This window comes from Eriocheir sinensis, chromosome 49, assembly GCF_024679095.1.
Source record: "Eriocheir sinensis breed Jianghai 21 chromosome 49, ASM2467909v1, whole genome shotgun sequence".
In the NCBI taxonomy this organism is placed as follows: Eukaryota; Metazoa; Arthropoda; class Malacostraca; order Decapoda; family Varunidae; genus Eriocheir; species Eriocheir sinensis.
In genome coordinates, this window is record NC_066557.1 from 5,501,142 (window position 1) to 5,517,260 (window position 16,119).

Here is a 16,119-nt window from a genome sequence, read left to right on the forward strand (position 1 = left end):
GTGTGTGTGTGTGTGTGTGTGCAAGTGTTTTATTTTTTCCTCGCTCTAATTCACTCCCTCCCTCACGTTCTTTCTGTATTTCTTTTGTTTTTTTCCTCCGTGATTCTTTTCCCGGGTTTTAACGAGAGAGAGAGAGAGAGAGAGAGAGAGAGAGAGAGAGAGAGAGAGAGAGAGAGTGAGAGTGAGAGAGAGAGCATTTCTTTTATTTTCATCGTGGTTATACTAATTAATATTACTTTTATTATTATTATTATTGTTATTATCATTATTGCTACCACTACTACTACTACTACCACTATTACTACCACTACTACTATTACTACTACCACTATTACTCTTAATAATGCTACATTTCCACTGCTACTAAATCTTCTTCCATTATAATTATTTATGTCATCATTATTGCCATCATCATCATCATCATCATTTCCTTTGAGGGCTTAACCTGAGTAATTGTTTTTGAGACGCAGGTAAGAATGCGGTGTAATTAGTGTGCCTGGTGTTTTAATTAGGTGTGTGTGTGTGTGTGTGTGTGTGTGTGTGTGTGTGTGTGTGTGTGTGTGTGTGTGTGTGTGTGTGTGTGTTCGTGTGCGTGGGTTGGTGAGGACAAAGGAAAGAAGGTTTTGTTTTAATTATGTGTTTTAATTGTACGTGTCCTGTTTTTTTTGTCATTTTTTTGCCCGTTTTTATTTTTTCCTTCATTTTTCTTCTTTTTTGTTTTAGCATTTCATTTTTATTTTTTCATTCTACTTACTATTTTTTTTTACCGTCTTTTCTAATGATTCCGTTTCTTTTTTCATTTTTTCAAGTTTATCTTTCTTCCTTTGTCTCCGTGTCTTTTTATTATTTTGGTCTGCGTCTGTGTGTGTGTGTGTGTGTGTGTGTGTGTGTCCCTCTGCCTGCTGGTTAACTGCTTTCTCTCTCTCTCTCTCTCTCTCTCTCTCTCTCTCTCTCTCTCTCTCTCTCTCTCTCTCTCTCTCTCTCTCTCTCTCTCTCTCTCTCTCTCTCTCTCTCTCTCTCTCTCTCTCGGTATTTCCATTCTCCCTCTCTTCCTCTATCTTTCCATTTCTCTCCATCGTTATTTTTCTCTCCTCTCTCTCTATCTCTCTCTCTCTCTCTCTCTCTCTCTCTCTCTCTCTCTCTCACATCAATGTCGTGCTTTCCTTATTTTTATATTTCTTTTTATTTTTCTCTCCCCGTCGAGAGAGAAAATGTGAGAGAAATCCTCAGACCTAAAAACAAGGAGAGAGAGAGAGAGAGAGAGAGAGAGAGAGAGAGAGAGAGAGAGAGAGAGAGAGAGAGAGAGAGAGAGAGAGAGAGAGAGAGAGAGAGAGAGAGAGAGAGAGAGAGAGAGAGAGAGAGAGAGAGAGACTGTTTTTGCCTTTTCTTGCCTGGGGATCGAGGGAAAAAAGAGAGGAGTAAGGAACAGGAATAAAGAAATAGGAAAGAAGAAAGAAAAAAAGAATAAAGAGAGAAATGAAGCAGTGAATGTAAGTAGAAAGAAAAGAGGAAAGTGAGGTAATGAGTGAGGTTGTAGGAAGGAAAAAAACAAAGGAAGAAAGGAAGAAAAGGAATTAAGTTGTAGAAAAGAAAGAAAGGAAAGAAGAACAGAAGGAAGGAGGGAAAGAAGGGAGTGAAGGAAACTAAGTGAAAGAATGAGATAGGAAAGAAGGGAAAGATAAAGGAAGAAAATATTGTAAGAAGGATAGAAGAGAAAGGAAAACAGAAGAAAATAAGGAAGGAAAGTAAAGTAAAAGAAGGAAGGAAAGAAAGAAAATAAGTAAGGGGATGAGGAAGTAACAAGAGATATGAAAGAGAAAGATGAAAAAAAAAGATAAAAAAGAAAGGAAGGGAAAAAACAGAAATGAAAAATAAAAAGAATGAAGGAAGAAAGGAAGAGAAAGAATAAGGGAAGGAATGTTATATTAGGATGAGAAGGAAGGGGAGGGAAGAGGAGAGAAGGAGAAGGATGAGAAGGAAGAGAACAAAAAAATATGAAAGAGCGAAGGAAATGAGGAAAGGTTAGGGAGGAAGGAAGGAAAAAGGGAAACGGACTAGGAAGGAAGAAATTAGGGAAGGAAGAAGGGAGGAAAAGTGAGAAAGGGAGAAAGGAAAGAATACGATAAAAATAATAGATAATAAAAAGAAACAAAGAACTTGAAAGAATAAAAGAAGAAAAGAGGGAAAAATATAAGAAGAAAAGAAGGAGCAAAGGAAAAATAGAGAGAGAAATATGAAGGAATGATGAAGGTAGAGAAGGATGAAGAAAATAAATGAGAAAGAGAAAGGGAAAGAATAAGAGAAAATATAAAGGAAAATTGGACGAAATGAAGAAAGGAAAGGAATAATAGAAGGAAGGAAGGAAAAAAAGTGAAGGAAGAGATGGAAAACAAAGGAAGGAAGAAGAAGGGCGGGAAGGAAGAGAGAAAAGTAAAAGATAAAAAAAAAGAAAGTGAAGGAAGAATAAAGGAGGGAAGGAATGGAAAATATGAAGGATTGAGGAAAATCAAATAAGGAAGGAAGGAAGGAAGAAGGAAGGAATGCTTTTGTAATGTCGATGAAAATATTTATTGTAGAAGGCTGATCTTAAAACTCCCTCTGGCGGCAAATATGGTGATGGTGGTGATGGTGATGATGGTGAGGTACGATGAGTTTTGGATCGTGGTGGTGGTGTTATGGTGGTGATGGTGGTGATGTTAATAAAGGTTTAATAATGGTGATATTGTCTGTATTAGTGACAGAGTGGAGTGAAGGGTCAGAGTTAGTGGCGGTGATGGTGGTAGTGGTGATGGTGGTAGTGGTGGTGGTGGTGGTGGTGGTGATGGTAACACTGCAAATTTTAAGGACAGTGAGATGGTGATGCTGGTAAGGCCCAGATGTACACTGCAAATTTTAAGGACAGTGAGATGGTGATGCTGGTAAAGGGCTCAGAGATGGTGGTGGTGGTGTCTGAACTGGTGTTGCTGATGGTGGTGGTGATGATGGTGGCGGTGATAGTGGTGGTGATGACGATAGTTGTAGTGGTGGTGGTGGTGGCGATGATGATAGTTGTAGTGGTGGTGGTGTTGGTGGTGGTGGTGATAGTGGTGGTGGTGGTGATAGTGTTGATAGTGGTGGTGGTGGTGGTGGTGATTGATAGTGGTGATGGTGGTGGTGATAGTGGTGGTGGTGGTGGTGGTGATAGTGGGGGTGGTCGTGATGGTGACGGTGGTGATAGTGGTGGTGGTGGTGGTGGTGGTGATTGTGGTGGTGGTAGTGGTGGTGGTCGTGATGGTGACGGTGGTGATGGTGGTGGTGAGCATCACTTCAGAATTGTTGTCTAGTTCCCTCACAAGAATTATTTTAAAAGTTCACCACAAAGGAAGCCGTTGAGAGAGAGAGAGAGAGAGAGAGAGAGAGAGATACCAACATACACAGGAACAAAACAAACTGACTCACAGAATGTACCTCTCTCTCTCTCTCTCTCTCTCTCTCTCTCTCTCTCTCTCTCGACATGCCAGTGGTATTGGTGAAAGAGGAAGAGAAGTAGGAAATGAGGAAGAGGGAATGGAGTGAAAGACGAGGAGGATGAGGAGGAGGAGGAGGAAGAAGAAGAGGGAGGGGGAGGGAGAGGAGCAGGAGGAGGAGGAGGAGGAGGAGGAGGAGGAGGAGGAGGAGGAGGAGGAGGAGGCAGAGTTGAGTGAGGTAGGAAATTTTGAGAGACCCGAGAGAGAGAGAGAGAGAGAGAGAGAGAGAGAGAGAGAGAGAGAGAGAGAGAGAGAGAGAGAGAGAGAGAGAGAGAGAGAGAGAGAGAGAGAGAGAGAGAGAGAGAGAGAGAGAGAGAGAGAAAGTGTGCTTAAGAGACACATGGAAAGGGAGAGATTACCATATAGATAGAGACCCCGACAGTGAGAGAGAGAGAGAGAGAGAGAGAGAGAGAGAGAGAGAGAGAGAGAGAGAGAGAGAGAGAGAGAGAGAGAGAGAGAGAGAGAGAGAGTCGGAAGATCAGGAAGACATCGAAGACAAACAAAACTACACAAGCATATGTTTACGTTAAGCCAGGCAAACACACACACACACACACACACACACACACACACACACACACACACACACACACACACACACACACACACACACTCTCAGCGTATACATGTAATGACGTATTAGAAAATAAAATAATTGTTTGTGAGGTATTACAGGAGAGTTTATTATTCTTTGTGCTATTATTATTATTATTATTATCATTATTATTATTATTATTATTATTATTATTATTATTATTATTATTATTATTATTATTATTATTATTATTATTATTATTATTATTATTATTATCATCATCATCATCTATAACCTTCTCCTCCTTGCTATCCTCATCATTATTATCATTATTACCATCATTATTAAAAGTGTCATGGGTTCTTTTTTTCCTCCATCACCACCATCATCTCCACTATCACCACCACCACGTCCACCACCTCCACCACCTCCACCAATTACCACTATCATCACCACAAATAACCTCACTGTTATTACGCCCACCACCACCACCATCCATCACCATCACCTTCACTACCTCACTAACAATTACTGCTGGTTGGCCATTTTTGTCAACACCACCACCACCACCTCCGCCGCTCCTGTCTCTATTACTGACACTTCTATCACTACCACTACTACTACTTTATACTACCTCTACTACCACTACTACTACTACTACTACTACTACTACTACTACTACTCTCACCCCCCCCCCCCCCCAACACACACACACACCACCACAGCTACAACCATTACCACCGCCCACCCAAAGTGTTTGCTCCTAAGAATCCATCACATTTTCAATCAAATGCAAATTTTCTTTCATCTCTGAGAAGGTAAAAGAGAGAAAAAAAAAGGCAGGAAATATTCATTTTCTTAAGGCAGCCCTGGAGGAAAGAAAACGCGGGAGCTGTGCGACAAGCTGACGAAAACGGGAGCGGGGAGGATTGTGTTTGGTAGGACTTTTAACTGAAGAGGTGAAATATATTGAAATTTTTTCAAAAAGATGTGATAAGAAAAAAAGAGGTAAAGTAGATTGACTAAAGGAAAAATATAAAACCAAATAAGTTATATGAAAGGGAACATGTTACAGTTGAGTTTGGTTTTATTACAAAGTTAAAAGGAGTCTCATTGTAGTTGTAATGAAAATAAATATGAGAAATGGAAGATTGCGATGAATTGTATGAAAAGCAATTTTGACAGAAGTTTGGGACGATATTTCCGTTGAAAGAAATACTACTCCAGACCACTCAGAGTAAAATGTAAGTATATAAAAAGGAATGAAGAAGGGATATGAAATTATTGAAAGCTGGGAATTATCGAATAGGAATAGTTTGGAGAAAGTTAGTAGAATGATACCGTTGAATGATATATTGTGAATACTGAGGTGGAAAAAGCAGCATTAGAGACGAGTTATTTGTTTTATGATTCGCAGAAAAAAGCATTATGTAAAGCTCATTATGATAAAAGCTGTACTGTGAAGTGTAAGACAGACTTGATATATTTGGTTCAAGTTTATTGTTTTAGATTGAATTGATGAAAGTGAATCTAAATATGCGCTTCGCCGAAAATTGATGTTTTATTCATGATGACGAAATGGCATGCAAATAAGGTGCCCGATAAACAATAACTACACCAGAACAACTAACAAACCTACTCTATACAATTGTACACTCCTACTGCCTTTCCTTTCCCCCACCTGTACCTCACCACTAACCCTCTTTCTCTTCTCACTATACCCTTGATTAAAATAAAGAGTAAAGATGAATGTATAAGCTCATTAAAGGAAGCAAGTGACATTGAAATTAAACTTGCAATCCGTAGTAAGCTCGTAGTTTTGCGTTGAGTTATTAAAAGATAATTGATATCCATGAGATTACAGGAAAAAAGAGTTGAACATAAATAATTAATCTGTATCCAGCAGAAGCGATGATATATGTATGAGGTTATTAGCGGATAAGTGGCATCATCAGTAGGTGATTAGAAGAAGTATTATCGTAAGCAATTATATATCTTGCAATAACCTAGCATGGATATATTGAAGGCTATTAGAGGAAATAATGGCCATTGTTTGAGGTGATTAGAGAAAATGATTAAGAGTAACAGAATTCACGTCGTGCAGCAATGAATTAATATATGTATGAGGTCATTAGAGGAAAACGGCCATTGTTCAGGACATTAGTAGGAAGGAAAATGTAAAAAAAAAAAAAAAAATGTAATGAAAAAAAACCCATGTAAGAAGAGAGCAAATATGAATAATGTTTGAAGTGAATAGAACAAGGATAAAAAATATAAAGGAAAAAGAACATGTAAAGAAGAGAGGAAAAATGAATAATGTTTGAAGTGAATAAAATAAGATAAAAAATAATGTAAAGGAAAAATATTTAGAAAAAAATGTAAAGAAGTAATATAAAGAAAAGAGAAAATAAAAAAAAATAGAGAAGAAAATGGTGCCTAATTATAATGTTCGAAGTGATTAGAAAAAAAATTAATCAAGTGCCACAAATTCACCTTGGAATGACTAATTAACATGTCTAAAGAGGAAAGGTGTTAACAGGTTCAGCACATTGGAAGAAACGAGTCAATTTTCCGACACACACAAAAAAATGTAAAAACTAAACACAAAGAAAAATATAAAGACAATAGGATGAAAAATGACCGCTGTTTGAAGGTGTTGGTGGAAATGGTTTAAGTGCAACAAATTCTCACCTTGGTATAACTAAGTAAGTAATATCTTCAAGGTCAAGAGTCTGAGAAAAAAATAGAGGAATAAAGGAGAGAGAGAGAGAGAGAGAGAGAGAGAGAGAGAGAGAGAGAGAGAGAGAGAGAGAGAGAGAGAGAGAGAGAGAGAGAGAGAGAGAGAGAGAGAGAGAGAGAAGAGGAGGAGGAGGAGGAGGAGGAGGAGGAGGAGGAAAAGAGGAAAAGGAGGGGGAGGAGAGAAAGGAGCGAAAACTAATTCATTCCAGTTATTGTTTTAGCATAATAGAAATAAAATCAATATAATTCAGAGGAACCATCAGTGTTACAGCTTTGATTTGTGGCCCTTTTTACAATTCTGCTCTCTCTCTCTCTCTCTCTCTCTCTCTCTCTCTCTCTCTCTCTCTCTCTCTCTCTCTCTCAATGCAAAAGATACGAAACATGGCCGGCAGGAGAGTTACGTCAACCCTTCATTAAATTTTCTCGCTAGAGGGAAAGTATTTATTATTTTAGGACATTAGAAGAGACATGAATCATTTCCACCCTAAATTAATCATACTTTAGAACTGTGATTTGTGGGATTATTTTTCTTACCTTTTCTGCTCTCTTTCTCTCTATCTACCTGTCTATCTATCAATCTATCTGCCTATCTATCTCTAACTCTCTCTCTCACTCCGATGTAAAGGATACGGAACACGCAAGGCCCTCATTAAATTTTCTCACCCCCTATTTTCGTCTTCCAGGTAAGGACACATTGGCGCGCTTAAAAACCCACACCTGTACACGACACTTGCTGACCCGCGCGTTGCAAGGTAAAGTGAAAGTAAGATCGTTAATATAATCCATAAATAACATGTACATAAAATAACGGGATGATGATGATGAGGATGAGGAGAAGGAGGAGGAGGAGGAGGAGGAATACATAGGAATACATAGGAAGAACAGACACCAGAAGACCTATCGGTCTATGGTGAGGGTGTCTGTTTACTACCGCTACTACTAGTAATCTACGTGTGGTACGACACGACAGAATACGTAGATGAAGGCTCCTCCCCACCCACCTCTCCCTCCGGCAACGTGCCGGCAGGAAATAGTTAGAAGAGAACACCATGTACCTTTAAGGAAGAAAGGGACATGGAAATTTTACAGTAAAGAGAGAAATAAGAGGAAATGAAAGGAGGAGGAGATGAAATAATAGGGGGAAAAGGGGGATGAGAAATAGAAATGTAACTAGGAGGCGAAGTAGGATTTCAAGGAGATTGTACCACAAGGAAGATAAGGGGTAATTGGAGGAGGAGGAGGAGGAGGAGGAGGAATAAAAAGAAGAATAAGAGGAGGAGAAAGGAAGGAAGGAAGAAAACGAATAAAAAGAAAAAGGAAGATGAAGAGGAGGAGGAAGAGGAGGAGGACGAAGAGGAAAACGAATAGAAAGAGGAGGAGGAGGAGGAGGAGGAAGAGGAGGAGGAGGAAGAGGAGGAGGAGGAGGAAGAGGAGGGAAACGGATAGAAAGAAAGAGGAAGAGAAGGTGGAAGAGGAGGAGGACAAAGAGGAAAACGAATAGAAATGAGGAGGAGGAGGAGGAGGAGGAGGAGGAGGAGGAGGAGGAGGAGGAGGAGGAGGATGGAAACGGATAGAAAGAAAGAGGAAGAGAAGGTGGAAGAGGAGGAGGACGAAGAGGAAAACGAATAGAAAGGAGGAGGAGGAGGAGGAGGAGGATGGAAACGGATAGAAAGAAAGAGGAAGAGAAGGTGGAAGAGGAGGAGGACGAAGAGGAAAACGAATAGAAAGGAGGAGGAGGAGGAGGAGGAGGAGGAGGAGAAGAAGGAGGAAGAGGAGAAAGAGGAGGAGGAGGAGGAGGAGGAGGAGGAGGAGGAGGAGGAGGAGGAGGAGGAGGAGGGAAACGGATAGAAAGAAAGAAGAAGAGAGGTGGAAGAGGAGGAAGACGAAGAGGAAAACGAATAGAAAGGAGGAGGAGGAGGATGTTTGTGCAGCGAGGGAGAAAACTGGTCATTGCAAGCGGTCCTCAGCCCGTTATCAGCGAGAGAGAGAGAGAGAGAGAGAGAGAGAGAGAGAGAGAGAGAGAGAGAGAGAGAGAGAGAGAGAGAGAGAGAGAGAGAGAGAGAGAGACCACACCCTTATAAAAGAAAATGTGAACTTAAAAAAGAAAAAAAAAGAGAAGAGGTTGATGACACCCCAATCTCAATCCTAAACTAAATAAAAAATAAAATAAAACAGTGATAGATAAAACGAGTAAGGAAAATGTAAGCTTAAAAAAGAAAACGGGATAAAGGTTGTCAAGACTTCAATCGATGGCAAACTAATGAAAAATAAAGAGGAGGGGAAAAAACAAGGAAAAAAAGGGTAGAAGGGTGGTAGAGAAAATGAAGATGCTGGACGTTTATTGAAGAAAATGGGAGCTAAAGAAAACGAGAAGAGGGTTGGATGCCTCCTCAGCCCCTCTAATGGGACATGAAATTACTGTGGAGAGAATTTGGGACTTAAAATGTTTAGAAACTGTGGTCAGAAAGAGAAGGAAGGAGGAGGAGGAGGAGGAGGAGGAGGAGGAGGAGGAGGTTGAATAGATATACAGGAAGAAGGAGGAAGAGGAGGAGGAGGAAGCAGGAACGAGATATACAGTTAAGAGGATGAAGATGAGGAGGAGGAGGAAAAGGAGGAGGAGGAAGAAGAGTCCAAGGTCGAAGAGATATACAGAAAGAAGGAGGAAGAAGAGGAGGAGGAAGCAGCAACGAGATATATAGTTAAGAGGATGAAGATGAGGAGGAGGAAGAGGAGGATGACGATGTAGAGGCCAAGGTTGAAAAGATATAGAGGAAGAAGGAGGAAGAGGAGGAGCAGTGACCAGGAAGGAGGAGGAAGAGGAGGAGGAAGAAGAGGCCAAGGTTGAAGAGATATACAAGAAGAAGGAGGAAGAGGAGGAGCAGTGACCAGGAAGGAGGAGGAAGAGAAGGAGGAAGAAGGAGGAAGAGGAGGAGCAGTGACCAGGAACGAGGAGGAGGAGGAGGAAGGAGGAGAATGAGGAGGTAAACAGGAAAGAGGAGAAGGAGGAGGAGGATGATAAGAGGAAGGAGGACGGAAGAGGAGGAAGAGGAGGGGATAAATTTACAGAAAACGAGGGATGATGATGATGAAATTAAGGAAGCATATACTAAGAAGACTGAGAAGGAGGAGGAGGAGGAGGAGGAGAAGATGAAGATAAGGAGAATAAGATGAAATAATTAGCAAAGTTGGAGGAGAAAGAAAAAAAAGGAGGAGAATATGAAGGAGGGAAGAGGAAATAAAGAGGAAAGAAAGGAGGAAGAAGAGGAAAGAGGAATAGAGAAAGAAAATTAAGACATTGGAAATAAATATGCGAGAACAAAGAGGAGGAGGAGGAGAAAGAGGAGGAGGAGGAATGAAGATTGACGAAAAGAATTAAGAAAGCAAAGGAGAGAAATCAGTAAGAAAGAGGACGAGAAGAAGAGAAGAAGACAGGAAGAGAGAAGACAACAGGAAGGTAATAGGAGGAGGAGGAGGAGGAGGAGGAGGAGGAGGAGGAGGAGAGGAAGAAAGGAGATGAAGATTGACGAAGAGAAGGACGAAAACAAGGAGGAAAAAGGCGCCTACCAGATTAAGATTGATGAAGAAAGAGGAGAAGAGAAGGCCAGGGAAGAAGAAGAAGAAGAAGAAGAAGAAGAAAAAGAAGAACAAAGAAGAAAAGAAAAAGCAGTAGTAAAATGAATAATAAGAAAGAAGAAGAAAATTAAGAAGAAGAAGGAGAAGAAGAAGAAGAAGAAGAAGAAGAAGAAGAAGAAGAAGAAGAAGAAGAAGAAGAAGAAGAACAAAGAAGAAAAGAAAAAGCAGTAGTAAAATGAATAATAAGAAAGAAGAAGAAAATTAAGAAGAAGGAGAAGAAGAAGAAGAAGAAGAAGAAGAAGAAGAAGAAGAAGAAAGAACAAAAAGAACAAGCAGGCGGAGAAGGAGGAGGAAGAGGAGGAGGAGGAGGAGGAGGAGGAGGAAAATGTGTTCTCTAAACCAAGATATCAGAACAAAGGAGAAAAAAAAAAGAATAAGAAGGAGGAAGAGGAGGAGGAGGAGGAGGAGGAGGAGGAGGAGGAGAAGAAGAAGAAGAAGAAGAAGAAGAAGAAGAAGAAGAAGAAGAAGAAGAAGAAGAAGAAGAAGAAGAAGAAGAAGAAGTAAATATAACTGAGGAAATTAAACTAGAAATAAATTGCAAGAGAAATTAGATGGAAAACGTGGAGAGAGAGAGAGAGAGAGAGAGAGAGAGAGAGAGAGAGAGAGAGAGAGAGAGAGAGAGAGAGAGAGAGAGAGAGAGAGAGAGAGAGAGAGAGAGAGAGATTAATAACTGGCATGGAGGAAAAGACTGAGATAAAAAAAAGATGTGGAAGAATGAAAAAAATGGAGAGAAGTAAGAAATTAAGTAAGTTAGCAAGATACAAAAAGGAAAGAAGGAGGGAGGGAAAGAAAGAAAGGAGGAAAGAAATTAAAAAAAAGAACAGGGGAGGGAGGAAATGAAGAGGAAAAAATGGAATAAAGGAGAGAGGGAGGGAAGAGAGAAAGCGGAAAAGAGTTAAGAATTAGGATGTTGAGGAAAGATGGGATGAGGGAAGGAGGAAGGAAGAGGAAAGTAGAAAAGAGTAAGAAAGAAGAGTAAGAAGAAAAGAAGAAAGAAGAGAGAAGAAGAAAAAGAGCAAGAAAGCAGAAAAGGAAAGAGTAAAGAAATAGGAAGTCGAGGAAAGATGGGATGAAGGAAGGAGGAAGGAAGAGGAAAGTGGAAAAGAGTAAGAAAGAAGAGTAAGAAGAAAAGAAGAAAGAAGAGTAAGAAAGCAGAAAAGGAAAGAGTAAAGAAATAGGAAGTCGAGGAAAAATGGGATGCGGGAAGGAGGAAGGAAGAGAAAAGAGGAAAAGAGTAGGAAAAAAATAAGAAATCAAGAACATAAGGTGTCTGCAGGAGGCCGGTAGGCTTATACAAGGCAGCTCCCCCACCTAATCTCCCTGCCCATGAATTTATATAGCCTTTTCTTGAATGTATCTATCGTATTAGCACTCTCGACATGACTGCCAAGCCTGTTCCTCTGTGCCACCACTATTAGTAAACCAGTTCTTACATGTGTCCTTGAATCTGACTTTATCGAACTTAAACCCATTGCTAAGTGTCCTACCCGGCTCTTTTACCACCAGGAACCTATTAATATCACCCTCATTAAAGCCCTTCATCCACTCCAAACTGACCTATGTAACTGCCTACGTTTGCCCTTGAATCTGACTTTATCCAACTTAAAGCCCATTGCTCAGTGTCCTACCCGGCTCTCTTACCACCAGGAACCTATTAATATCACCCTCATTAAAGCCCTTCATCCACTCCAAATTGACTTCTATTTTGGCCAATCACTATATTTTATTTTATTGGTGCAGTGTCTAGCAGTCTTTTTTTTTTTGCCCTTGAGCTGCCTTCCTTACTGTCAAAAAATGTGACCTTCTCTCAAGTCTCATCGCACCTTCACGTTTCTATAGGATGCACAATGAACTGTCTAAGTCTCCCGTTGTATTCTGGCAAGTTTCTCAGCAATTGAATCGTTTTTGTCAGCCTCCTCATCACATATTCTAACACCTTGATGTCCATTCTCTATATAGGTGACCAGATCTGACGTGGGATGGAGGAAGGAGATGGGGGAAGGAAAGGAGGAGGGGAGGCAAAGGGGGGAGGGAGAGAGAATATGAAACGGGCTAAATAAATGAAGGAAAGGGAGTAGAAAGGAGGGGAAGGTAGATAATGAATGAAATGGGGAAAATAGTTTAGAAAGGGAGAACGGAAAGGAAAGGAAAGACGTAAGAGAAAAACGATGACGAATAAGGGAAGGAGAAAAGTGAAAAGAAATAAGGAAGGTGAAATGGAAGAAATGCAAGGAAAAGTACGAAGCTTACTTATAATGTTTAAGAAAGTAAGGACAGTAAAGAGAGGAATAAAAAGCAAGGAAGAAAAGTAGTAGTAGTAGTAGTAGTAGTAGTAGTAGTAGTAGTTGTGGCGGTAGTACTAAGAGTGTAAGATGAGAAAAGATGAAAATAAAAAGGAGGAAGAAAGGGAAGGAAAATAAGAATGAACAGAGAAAAAATGATAATGGTATAAAGATGGAACGAATTACAAAGAAAAGGAATGGAAGGGAGATAGTAGAGGATAATAAAAAAGAACAAAGAGAAGAAGGAATAAAAAAAAACGATAAAAAGTGTAGGGAAGGAAAGCATAAGGAGTGAGAGAAGACAAAGATACACAAGATAAAAAATGTAAGTGGGAAATAAATAAGGAGATAAGCAAAGAAAGAAGAAAGTAAGAAGAAAGAAGGAAGAAAGAGGTACAAGAAAAAAAAGATGAGTAGGCGAGTAAAAGTTGGAATGAAAAGGTGTAAGAAAGGAGGAGAAGGAGGAGGAGGACGAGGAGGAGGAGGAGGAGGAGGAGGAAGAAAAAGAAGAAAATAAATAAAGAAAACATAACGCCGAAATAATGAATGGAGGAGTTGGAGCAAAAAAGGAGGAGGAAGAGGAGGAGGAGGAGGAGGAGAGGTATAATTTGGAAGAACAGAAAGAAAGTACGAAACAGGAGAGGAAAGAAAACATAAATAGAAGAAAATAGAGAAGGAGATGGAGGAGGAGGAAAAGGAGGAGGAGGAGGAGGAAGAGGAGGAGGAGGAGGAGGAGGAGGAGGAGGAGGAGGAGGAGGTCTTATAATTTCAGTGTAAAACGTATTTCATCTTTTGAATAGAAAACGAGACTGACGAAAAGCTTGTATTAGAGAGAGAGAGAGAGAGAGAGAGAGAGAGAGAGAGAGAGAGAGAGAGAGAGAGAGAGAGATAAAACCATTACGACTTTGGCAACATTTCTTTGTATCTCTTTCACTCTAACTTTTTTTCCCTCCAAAGGATAATATCTCTTTCTCCCTCTCTCTCTCTCTCTTTTTCTCTCGTTTTCTCAGAAGACTAAACTTGCTTAAAATCTGAAAATAGACGAGAGAGAGAGAGAGAGAGAGAGAGAGAGAGAGAGAGAGAGAGAGAGAGAGAGAGAGAGAGAGAGAGAGAGAGAGTTAAATATTTCAAAATGGAGAAAATTTGTACCGGAAAATTATTGTCGAATTTAATTTTTCTTTTTTCCTTTTCCTTTTTTCATCGAGACGGAATTGTGACCAAAGTAAAAGAGGGATTTTGGCGGCTTGAGAGAGAGAGAGAGAGAGAGAGAGAGAGAGAGAGAGAGAGAGAGAGAGAGAGAGAGAGAGAGAGTATAATGAAACGTGCGTGATGTTGTCCGTAGATTTTCTTTTATTTAGTATTATGCAAAAGACCACAACTACAACATCAACAACAGCAACTACTACTACTACTACTACTACTACTACTACTACTACTACTACTACTACTACTACTACTACTACTACTACTACTACTACTACCACTTCTACTATTACTACTACTACTACTACTACTACTACTACTTCCAATGATAATAATTTTAAGAGCTTTTTCATTCCCTTTTTTTTTTTCATTCCTCTCCACAATTTTCTTCTTCTCTTATATTTACGCTTCAAGCTCTCCTCCTCCTACTCCTCTTCCTCCTCGTCTTTATCCTCTTCTTCCTCCTCCTCCTCCTTTTACTCTTCCCACACCTCCTCCTCCTCGTACTCCTCTCCTCCTCTTCAAGCATACCTGACCTCCCCAAAAAACTTGTGATCCTCTTTTTTTCCTCTTCTATCCTCCTCCTCCTCCTCCTCCTCCTCCTGCTCCTCTCGTGCTGGGGTGAGAGGGAAATATATATCCTCCTAAGTTTTTAAGAACAAACTCTTCTTTTGGGCTTGAGAGAGAGAGAGAGAGAGAGAGAGAGAGAGAGAGAGAGAGATTGTGGGGGAGGTGAAAAATTCCCACACATTCCTTCTGGTAACCTTTCCTCCCCTCTTTCTCCCTCCTCCTCTCACCTTTCTCTCCTTCTCTCCCTTCCTCTATCCTCTCTTTCTCCCTTCCTTCTCCCTTTTATCTTTTTCTTACTTCGACGCTCTATACTTTTTACTCTTTTTAATCCTTTTTTTTCCTTTCTTCCCATTTTCTTTTTCCCCGTTCTTTCTTTGTCTTCTTTTATCTCTCCTTCTCATTCTCCCTCTTTCCCTTCTCTCTCCCTTTCTTCTTTCTTCTCTCACTTTCCCCTTTCTTCAACGCTGTATCCTTTTTACACTTCAATCCTTTTTTCTTCTTTTCTTCCCATTTTCTTCTCTGTCATCTTTCTTTTTCTTTCCTTATCTCTCATTCTCACCCTCATTCTTTCCTTTCTCTATCCATTCATTTTCTCTTCTCTCTCTTTACCCTTTCTTCAACAATATATCCTCTTTTTTCTCTTTAATCCTTTTTTTCTTCCTTTCCTCCCATTTTCTTCTCTATCATTCTTTCTTTGTCTTCCCTTATCTCTCCTTCTCACCCTCCCTCTTTATTTTCTCTCCCTTCTTTTTCTCTTCTCGCTCTTTCCCTTTTCCTCCTTCCTTCCCATTTTCTTCTCTATCATTCTTTATTTGTCTTCCTTTATCTCTCCTTCTCACCCTCCCTCTTTATTTTTTTTCTCCCTCCTTTTTTCTCTTCTCTCTCTTTCCTCTTTCTTCAACTCTCTATCTTTTTTACACTCTAATCCTTATTTTTCTTCTTTCCTTCACATTTTCTTCTCTCCCGTTCTTTCTTTGTCTTCCCTTATTCTCTTTTCCAGTTTTCTCTTCCCTCTATTTTTCTTTACCTTACATCACCTTCCCTATTTGCCTTCCTTCCTTTTCTTCTCCTTACTTCTTCGTTTCTATTTCATCCCCTTTCTGCAACTCTTGACCTATTTTCCTTTTCCTCTCATTTTTCCTTCCATCCCTAATCTTTTGCCATAGTTATTCCTCTATTTACTCATTACTCTTCGTTTTCTTATCCTTTTATTTTTTATATTTTTATCTCCCTTTTTCTTTACCTGTTTCCATCTCTTACATTTATCTTTTTCTTCATTTACTCGTTCGTCTCATAACGTATCTCTTCCTCTCTCCTTATCTTCACTAACTTTTCTCCCTTTTTCTTCTCCTTGTCTTTCCCTATCACTTTCCTTTCTCTTTCTTCCTTCCTTCTTTACCTCTTTCACAATACTTCCGTTCTCTTCCTTCTCCCTTCCTCCCTCCCTCTTTCACCTGTTATCACCTTTCCTTACCTTTCCTCTTTCTTACCTTTTTCTGTATCATGGTTATCCTTCAGTATGTCCTCCTCCTCTTCCTCCTCCTCCTCCTCCTCCTCCTCCTCCTCCTCTCTTAGCTTTATTTACATATATCCTTTTTACCTTTTATCTCCGTAAGACTCGTGGAGAAAAGAGAGAGAGAGAGAGAGAGAG

General features: G+C 39.9%; 1 protein-coding gene across 1 annotated transcript in view; it reads right to left on the minus strand.

Annotated features, from left to right (window-relative positions):
* Positions 1–16,119, minus strand: part of LOC126981744 (uncharacterized) — a 457,088-nt gene that overhangs the window by 128,044 nt on the left and 312,925 nt on the right. The window lies entirely within an intron of this gene.